Raw genomic sequence first — 8,186 nt, 5'->3', positions numbered from 1 at the left:
CATCCAGATGTGATGACCGTCATGTGTACAAGCACCCCTAGTGTCCAGGACAGGTCAACAGGGTTTCATTTATTTGTTTCATTTGTTTAAAGACTGCTTATTGCTGGGGATGACCAAGGGACTGCTCAGGGAACAAAAACCAGACCAGGAAAGACTCAGCTTCATGCTAGGACCAGCTAAGGAACTGCTCAGGGAGCAGAAGCCTGCCTAAGAAGGCCGCAGGCATGACAACCCACTTATACCATCTTAGAAAGTATGATAGAAAAACCCAGGAAAAGGAGAACTTGCTAAAGGGCACAAATAAACTGCATCAATGAGACAGACAGCAACAGTGTAACCCATGCCACAACACTAACATTGTCTGTATCAGATAATGCCACTGAAGCCATCTAGTCCACATTCACATTAAGGAGAGGACTGTTAAATGCAGGAATAAAGAAAACTGTCAAAATCTAGGATTCTATGTAACAGACATCCCACCAAAGCTAATGCCAGGACCAAAAGCCTTAAAATCATATAACCTGGTAAAACGCCTAATGTCAACAGAATTCATAAAAGGGTCTTTCTCCAAGCAGAGGAGACTAAGAAACAATTTCCTAATGTGTTTGAAGGCACAGGATTTCTACCAGAATATTTCAAAACCAAGTTATCTACAAGAGCAGTGCCAGTAGCACACACGCTATGATGACTACCTTTAATAATAAGGGCCTGAATGATAAAGAGCTCCAGAATACAACACAGTTTGTTATAACAGGAAAACGTAGAGAAAGCATCAGAGCATTTCAATGGGTGCTATAGAAAAGAAAAACCCTAAAGGCGTGACTGAGGTATGCACAGACTCATGGGGCCTAAACAAAGCACTAAATACAGAAGCAGTACAGACCTTCTCCACCACCAGGTAACATCCCTTACAAGTTGTCTGCAGTAAATGTGTTTAGTGGCATAGACATTCAGTCAGCATATTGGCAGATCAGAGGGAAGGGAGTTCCTGAGGACTATTCCTATTAGTGTAACCACACTTGATAAGTGAAAAGATGACCTGCAATGTGAAATGTCAAGTGATGGAAACACTAATAGTAATCCCAACAAGTTTTCAGAACCACTAATACACCAGGGAGAGAAGACAGGTACAACTAGGAGTGACTACTAGTCCTAACCAATGCAAGCGCAAGATCACAATGGGATCTTTTGAATATGCTTTAACAAACAGCACTAGCACGATGGGAAAAACTGTTTTGTGTCCTTGCAGTGAAAAGACGTTGACTTTGACCTCAACCCCCAGCTTTGTCTGTGGCAGGTTACAGTGTTACTGGTGTTTTGGGGCATTGTGTCTTATCATACTTGTTTGTGTAGTTTTAGAAGTAGTTTAGATCACAGGCAGATCTAGAATTTTGAAAAGTGGTTGAAGATAGTGCAATGGATCTTCATATACCTAAAAAAAACATATTATTCTCAAGTTAAAAATAAACTAGAAATGTTACCAAAATGCTAGGGGCCTAGAGCTGTTTTTGAAGCAAAAAATAAATATAACTTCATTAGAATGTGCTAAAAGTAATCTGCAGGGCTGTGAAATAGGAGCTAGCAGAGGGTAGAACTGCAGAACAAAGGATAGTGTGATTGGTGAAACATCAACACCATTAAAAAGAAGAAAGAGTCCTTAACACCTGTTGAATGAAGAGTTTAGAAGGGATCAGATAGCTCACAATGAGCCACGAAGTCGAGTGACTCCCTCAGCACTGGCTGACTTCAAATGCTGCTCCATTGCAGACTGTTGGCTTTAAACTTTGGGTGGACTAGGAATCTAAGAGGAGTGCAAGTGCACCAGACACCCCCTCTGGAGCCACCCCCCTAGCTTAAATAAATGCTTGTCTGCAATGATCCTCCCTTGAGCAGGGGGCTAGACTAGATGACCTTGTGAGGTCCCTTCAGCCCTACTTTTCTATGATTCTATGAATATCCAGCTGACATAATGTGACAGTGATTTCCAAAAGGGTTCCTGAAAGAGTGATGCAAGTGTGCCATGTGACATTATGAGAAGGTAAATAGTCACTTACTCCATCCAGCACCCTGCACCTGCTCCAGCTATTCCAATGGCACTGGTGCCTGCTGCTCTGGAGACTCCTACCAGTGTTTCTGCCTCCCCCTGCCCTTCCCTGCACTTAGGCAACCCCAATGCTGTCCCCACCCCTCTACCCCCACGCTCCTATCAGGGTGCTCTGCTGTCAGCGAGAAGGCAGGTGGACATGCAGGTGGAGCCACATTCTGCAGCCTGATTTGTCCCCTCCACTGTTGCCACACCCCCAGGACTGGCAGCAGGGGCTGCAGGGGTGGTTGCCAGCATGTGAGGCCTGAAGAAGCAGCCTCAGTAGTGAGGACTGCGCTTGCCCCCTGAGCTACAGGCTAGTTGTTGGGATGGGGAAGACAATAGAAAGAGCAGGGCACAGTAGGTGAGGTCCTGCCTTAAGCAGCACTAGCTAGATGAGTGATGCTGAGGTTTCTAAGTTAAAGCCCCCTCTCTCCAGATCGTTTTTGAATTTATATCTCAGTGATTTTCAGATGGGGTCCCATGAATTCACAGAAGTTATAGAGGGTGGCTTGAGGCTAAAAAGGTTGAGAAGCACTGGTATAGAGAGTAATCCTTTGCTTAAACAGAAATGTATTTTGTGTCATTTTTAACAGTACATAGAATCATAGAAAATTAGGGTTGGAAGGGACTTCAGTAGGTCATCTAGTTCAACTCCCTGCTCAAGACAGAACTGTTCTCAACTAGATCATCCCAGTGAAAGCTTTGTCTAGCTGGGTCTTAAAACCCTCCAAGGATGGAGATTCCACCATAGATTTCATAGACATTAGGGCTGGAAGGGACTTCAGAAGATCATCAAGTCCAGCCCCCTGCCCAAAGGGCAGGAAGTCAGCAGGGGTCAAAGGATCCCAGCAAGATAGACATCCAAATGTCTATTGAAGGTGTTCAAGGTAGTGCTTGAACTACCTCCAGCAGCAGTTTATTCCAAACTTTGGGGGCTCAGACAGTAAAGAATGTCCAGCCTGAAACAGTCTCAGAGGAGTTTTTGACCGTTCGATCTTGTCATCCCTTGGGGTGCTCTGGTGAACAGATGTTCCCCCTGATCCTGATGAGCACCCCTGATAAACTTATAGGTGGCCACCAGATCACCCCTGAGCCTGTGCTTTTCCAGGCTGAAGAGTCCCATGGCTCTCAGCCTCTCATCATAAGGTCTTTTTTCCTGACCTCTGATCATGCACGTGGCTCTCCTCTGGACTCTCTCAAGCTTCTCCCTCATCCTTTTTGAATTGTGGAGCCCAAAACTGGACGCAGTACTCCAGCTGCAGCCTCACCAGGGCTGAGTACAATGGGAGAATGACGTCTTGGGATTTGCTTAAGAAGCGTCTATGGATGCAGGCCAGAGTTTTACTTGATTTAATAACCGCAGCATCACATTGAAGGCTCATGTTCATCTTGTGGTCAATCATGACCCCCAAGTCCCTCTCGTCCCAAGTGCTAGCCAGTGTAGCACTACCAAGCCTATAAGCATGCTGCAGGTTTTTCCTCCCAAGGTGGAGAACCTTGCATTTTTTGGTGTTAAATGCCATCAGGTTCTCGTCTTCCCATTTCTTGAGCCTGTCAAGATTGCCATTCTGGACCTGGATTTCCCTTCTGTCGTCAGGTGTGGACACTTTACCCCAAAGTTTGGTGTCATTGGTGAACTTGGCCAGTCCACTTCTGATGCCAATATCCACATCATTAATGAAGATGTTGAACAATATAGGTCCAAGGACAGAGCCTTGAGGGACCCCACTAGTTACAGAGCACCACGATGATTGACTTCCATCAACCACCACTCTCTGGGTCGGACCACATAGCCAATTCCCCAGCTAGCGGATCATGGAGAAGCTGAGGCCACAGTTGGCCAGTTTTGCCAAGAGGTGATCATGGGATACCAGATCGAAGGCTTTTTTAAAGTCAAGATATATGACATCAATCTCTTCCCCCTTGTCCAGGTGATAGGTCACCTGGTTGTAAAAGGAAATAAGATTGGTCAAGCAAGACCTACCTGCAACAAACCCATGCTGGCTATCCCTCAGGATTTTGCCATCGGCCAGTCTGTTGAGAATGGTCTCTTTGATAATCTTTTCTAGGACCTTCCCCAGGATAGAAGTCAGGCTGATGGAACTGTAGTTTGCTGGATTCACTTTCCTCCCCTTCTTGAAGATAGGCACCACAGTGGCCTTCTTCCAATCTTTGGGCACTTAACCAGAGCACCAAGAGTTCTCGAAGATCCGTGCCAGGGGCTGAGCTATGATGCTCGCCAGATCCTTGAGTACCCTGGGGTGTAAGCTGTCCGGGCCAGCTGACTTGAAGGTATCCAGCCTCTCAAGGTGTTCCTTCACAAGGTCAGCATAAAACAGACCTACCCATCAACAACCTGAAACAGGTCTCTGAGTAGCCTGTTCCAGTGTTTTACTACCCTCCTAATAAGAAAATTCCTCCTAATATCTAACCTAAACTTCCTTTCCTTCAATGTGAGACCATTGCTCCTTGTTCTGTCATCTGCCACCACTGAAAACAGTCTAGCTCCATCCTCTTTCAAACCCCCCTTCAGGTATTGAAGGCTGCTATTAAGTCCCCTCTCAGCCTTCTCTTCTCTAGATTAAATAAGCAGTTTCCTCAGCTTCTCCTCATAAGCCAATCCCCCCACCCCCTCACCACTTTTGTTGCCCTCCACAGGACTCTCTCTGATTTGTCCACATCCTTTCTGTAGTGGGGGGCCCAAAACTGAACACAGTACTCCAGATGTGGCCTTACCAGTGCCAAATGGAAGAGAATAATTACTTCCCTTGATTTTCTGGCAACACTCCTACCAATGCAGCCCTGTATGCCATTAGCCTTCTGGGCATCAAGAGCACACTGTTGGCTCATATTCAGCTTATTTTCCACTGTAACCCACAAGTCCTTTTCTGCAGGGCTGCTGTCCAGCCAGTGAGCCCTAGCCTGTACCAGTGCATGGGATTCTTCCATGCAAAGTGCAGGACTTTGCACTTGTTCTTACTGAACCTCATGGGACTTCCAGTTTGTCTAGGTCTCTCTGAATCCTAGCCTTACCCTCCAGCATATCTACTACTCCCCCCAACCTGGTATAATCTGAAAATTTGCTGAGGGTGTACTCCATTCCATCTTTCAGGTCTTTGATGAAGATATTGAGCAAAATCAGGCCCAGGACCAACCTCTGGGGCACTCCACTTGATACCGGCTGCCAACTAGACCTTGAGCCACTGATTACTACCCTCTGTGCCAAATGCTCCAGCCACTTTTCTAACCACTTTACAGTCCATTCATCCAACCTGTACCTCCTTAGCTTGCCTGGGAGAATGTTGTGAGAGACCATATCAAAAGCCTTGCTAAAATCAAGGTATACAACCTCCACTGGTCTCCCTGCATCCACAGAGATAGTCATCTCATCATAAAAGACAATCAGGTTGTTCAGGCATGACTTGTCCTTGCTGCTGACTGCTGCTAATCACCTTCTTCTGCACCAAATCCTTAAAAATGGATTCCTTGAGGACCTACTCCATGATTTTTACAGGGACTAAGGTGAAGCTGACAGGCCTGTAATTCCTTGGATCCTCCTTTTTCCCTTTCTTAAATATTTGCCCTTTTCCAAGCATCCAGGACCTCTCCTGATTGCCATGAGTTTTCAAACATGATGGGCAGCAACTCTGCAATCACATCATCCAACTCTCACATCAAACTCAGGTCCATCCCATCTGGCCACATGGACTTGTATATGTCCAGCTTTTCTAAATAGTCCCTAACCTGTTCTTTCACCACTGTTGGCTGCTCACATCCTTCCCAAACTGTGCTGCCAGGTGCAGTAGTCTGGGAGCTGACCTTTCTTGTGAAGACTGATGTGAAAAAGGCATTGAGTAATTCAGTCTTTTCTGCATCCTCTGTCACTAGGTTGCCACCCCCATTCACTAAGGGACCCACACTTTCCCTGATCTTCCTCTTGTTCTTGACATACTTTCTTGTTACCCTTCACATCCCTTGCTAGCTGCAGCTCCAATGGCCTTCCTGACTTCACCCCTGCATTCCCAAGCGATACTCTTATACTGTTCTCTAGTTGTTTCTCCAAGTTTCCACTCCCTTTTTTGTGTTATAGCTCACTGAAGAGTTCCCTGATAAGCCAACGTGGTTTTCTGCCATACTTACTAGTCTTCCTGCACATTGGGATGATTTGTTCCTACACTCACAGTAAGGCTTCTTTAAAGTACAGCCAGCTCTCCTGGACTCCTCTCCCCCTCAGACTGGCTTCCCAGGGGATCCTGCCCATGAGTTCCCTGAGCAAGTCGAAGTCTGCTTTTCTGAAGTCCAGGATCCTTACTCTGCTGTTCTCCATCCTTCCTTTCTACAGAATCCTGAACTCAATCATCTCATGGTCACTGCTGCCCAGCTTACAGTCTATTAGTACATTCTCCACCAATTCTTCCCTGTTTGTGAGCAGCAGGTCAAGAAGAGCATGGCCCCTAGCTGACCACTCCAACACTTGCACCAGGAAGTTGTCCCCAAAACTGTCCAAAACCTTCCTGGATTGCCTGCGCAGTACTGTATTGCCCTCTGTAACAGAGGGGCTGCTCGGGACCAATCTTGATGTGGCCTGCCCACCTGTTCCTGGGCTAGCCACCCACATTCTCTCATGCCATGCCTTGTTGTTAATTAATTAGTTAAAGATGTAATTAAGTGGGAGGCTGCCCATTTCCTGCCCCGATGCCAGGGGGCACTATCTGCGGCTCCATTCCTCCCCTACACTGCAGCCCAATCCTCGCTGATGGCATCTAGATGTTATTATCATCACCGGCCCCCACACTAGGCCCCAGAATCCCCCTAATTGAACCCTGCCTGGATTCCTCTCCTCAGGCGGTCTCATCCACCTTCATACCAGGCAGCATAGCTCCCTGAACTGCTTTCCCTTCAGGTGTGGTCTCCCCCGGGACCTTCAGCTCACTAGCCCTGGCCAACCTCCAGGCCAATTGGAACCCCAGGCCTGCAGCTCTTGGGCATTCCTTGCAGTGGGCCCCCCAGCCCTTCAACCCTTCCAGTCCTGGCCCCAGCATGGACCAGTCAGGGGAAGTTCAAGCAGGCGTGAGTCTATGGCCTCACTTCCTCCATGGGGTCCACCTTCCAGACCCTCCAAACAAGGGGTAACCCACCCGGTTGTGGGGGTTAGGGGTTAAGGCGCCCCAACCCGCCTTTCACCGGGGTGGTAACTGGCCTGGCATTTCCTGGGGGCCCTACCAAGCCACCCACTCCTGGCAGGGTGCAGTTTTAGGTCATGCCCAGGAGCCTCCTGACCATCCCCTACAACTCCTCCCTTACCTCCAGATGATACCAGCAGCCCTCCAGACAGGTGATGTTGTTGCATGGCCTCCAGCAGCAGAACTGCCCTGTTTATATGGGCAGCCCCAGATTCAAAATGGCTGCCTTCATCAGGCACCTGGCAGCTGCCAGCTCCAGGCCCTTAAAGTGGCAGGCGCAAACAGTGCCCTGCCTGACCCTCCCAGCAGATGTCAGGGTGACTCAAGTCCCCCATGAGAACCAGGGCCTGTGATCGGGAAACTTCCACTAGCTGTTTGAAGAAAACCTCATCCACCATTACCTCCTTGTCTCGTGGTCCATAGCATCACGCTTGTTGCTCTCTCCTCGGACCCTAACCCAGAGACTTTCAACAGGCCTATCTCCAGTTTCATACTGGAGTTCTGAGCAATCATATGGCTCTTTTATATGGCTCTTCCTTAACAATTTATACCCATCCATAATAGTGCTTCAGTCATGCAAGCTCCTACCACATCTCTGTTATTCCAATCAAGTCATAGTTTCATGACAGTGGGAGGACTTCCAGTTCTTCCTCCTTGTTTCCCAAGTCCATGCATTTGTGTTCAGGCACCTGAGGTAACTGGTCGATTGCCCTGATTTCTCAGGAAAAATGAGAACACCTCCCCTGTTGCCTTCTCCTGTTTGCTCTTACTCCAGGTCACCTATTTCCCCACTTATTTCAGGACCTTTGTCTCCATGCCCTAGCAAACCTAATCTAAAGCCCTCTTCACTAGTTTAGCGAGCCTGTCTGCGAAGATGCTCTTCCCTCTTTTTATCAGGTGCATCCCTTCTCTTCCCA

General features: G+C 47.7%; 1 long non-coding RNA gene across 1 annotated transcript; it reads right to left on the bottom strand.

Moving 5' to 3' along the window:
* Window positions 1–1,724: 1,724 nt before the first annotated feature.
* On the bottom strand, window positions 1,725–5,858 carry LOC109302561. Its single transcript, XR_002098841.1, has 3 exons — window positions 5,767–5,858; window positions 4,716–4,718; window positions 1,725–1,736 (listed from the first exon to the last, which is right to left on the bottom strand). It is a non-coding gene; the product is annotated as an uncharacterized LOC109302561 (long non-coding RNA).
* Between the last annotated feature and the right edge of the window lie 2,328 nt (window positions 5,859–8,186).

This window comes from Gavialis gangeticus, unplaced genomic scaffold, assembly GCF_001723915.1.
Source record: "Gavialis gangeticus isolate Ggan-Ray unplaced genomic scaffold, GavGan_comp1, whole genome shotgun sequence".
NCBI classification, from domain to species: domain Eukaryota; kingdom Metazoa; phylum Chordata; order Crocodylia; family Gavialidae; genus Gavialis; species Gavialis gangeticus.
The sequence above is the reverse complement of the archived record's forward strand: the minus strand, read 5'-3'. Positions and strand labels throughout refer to the sequence as shown.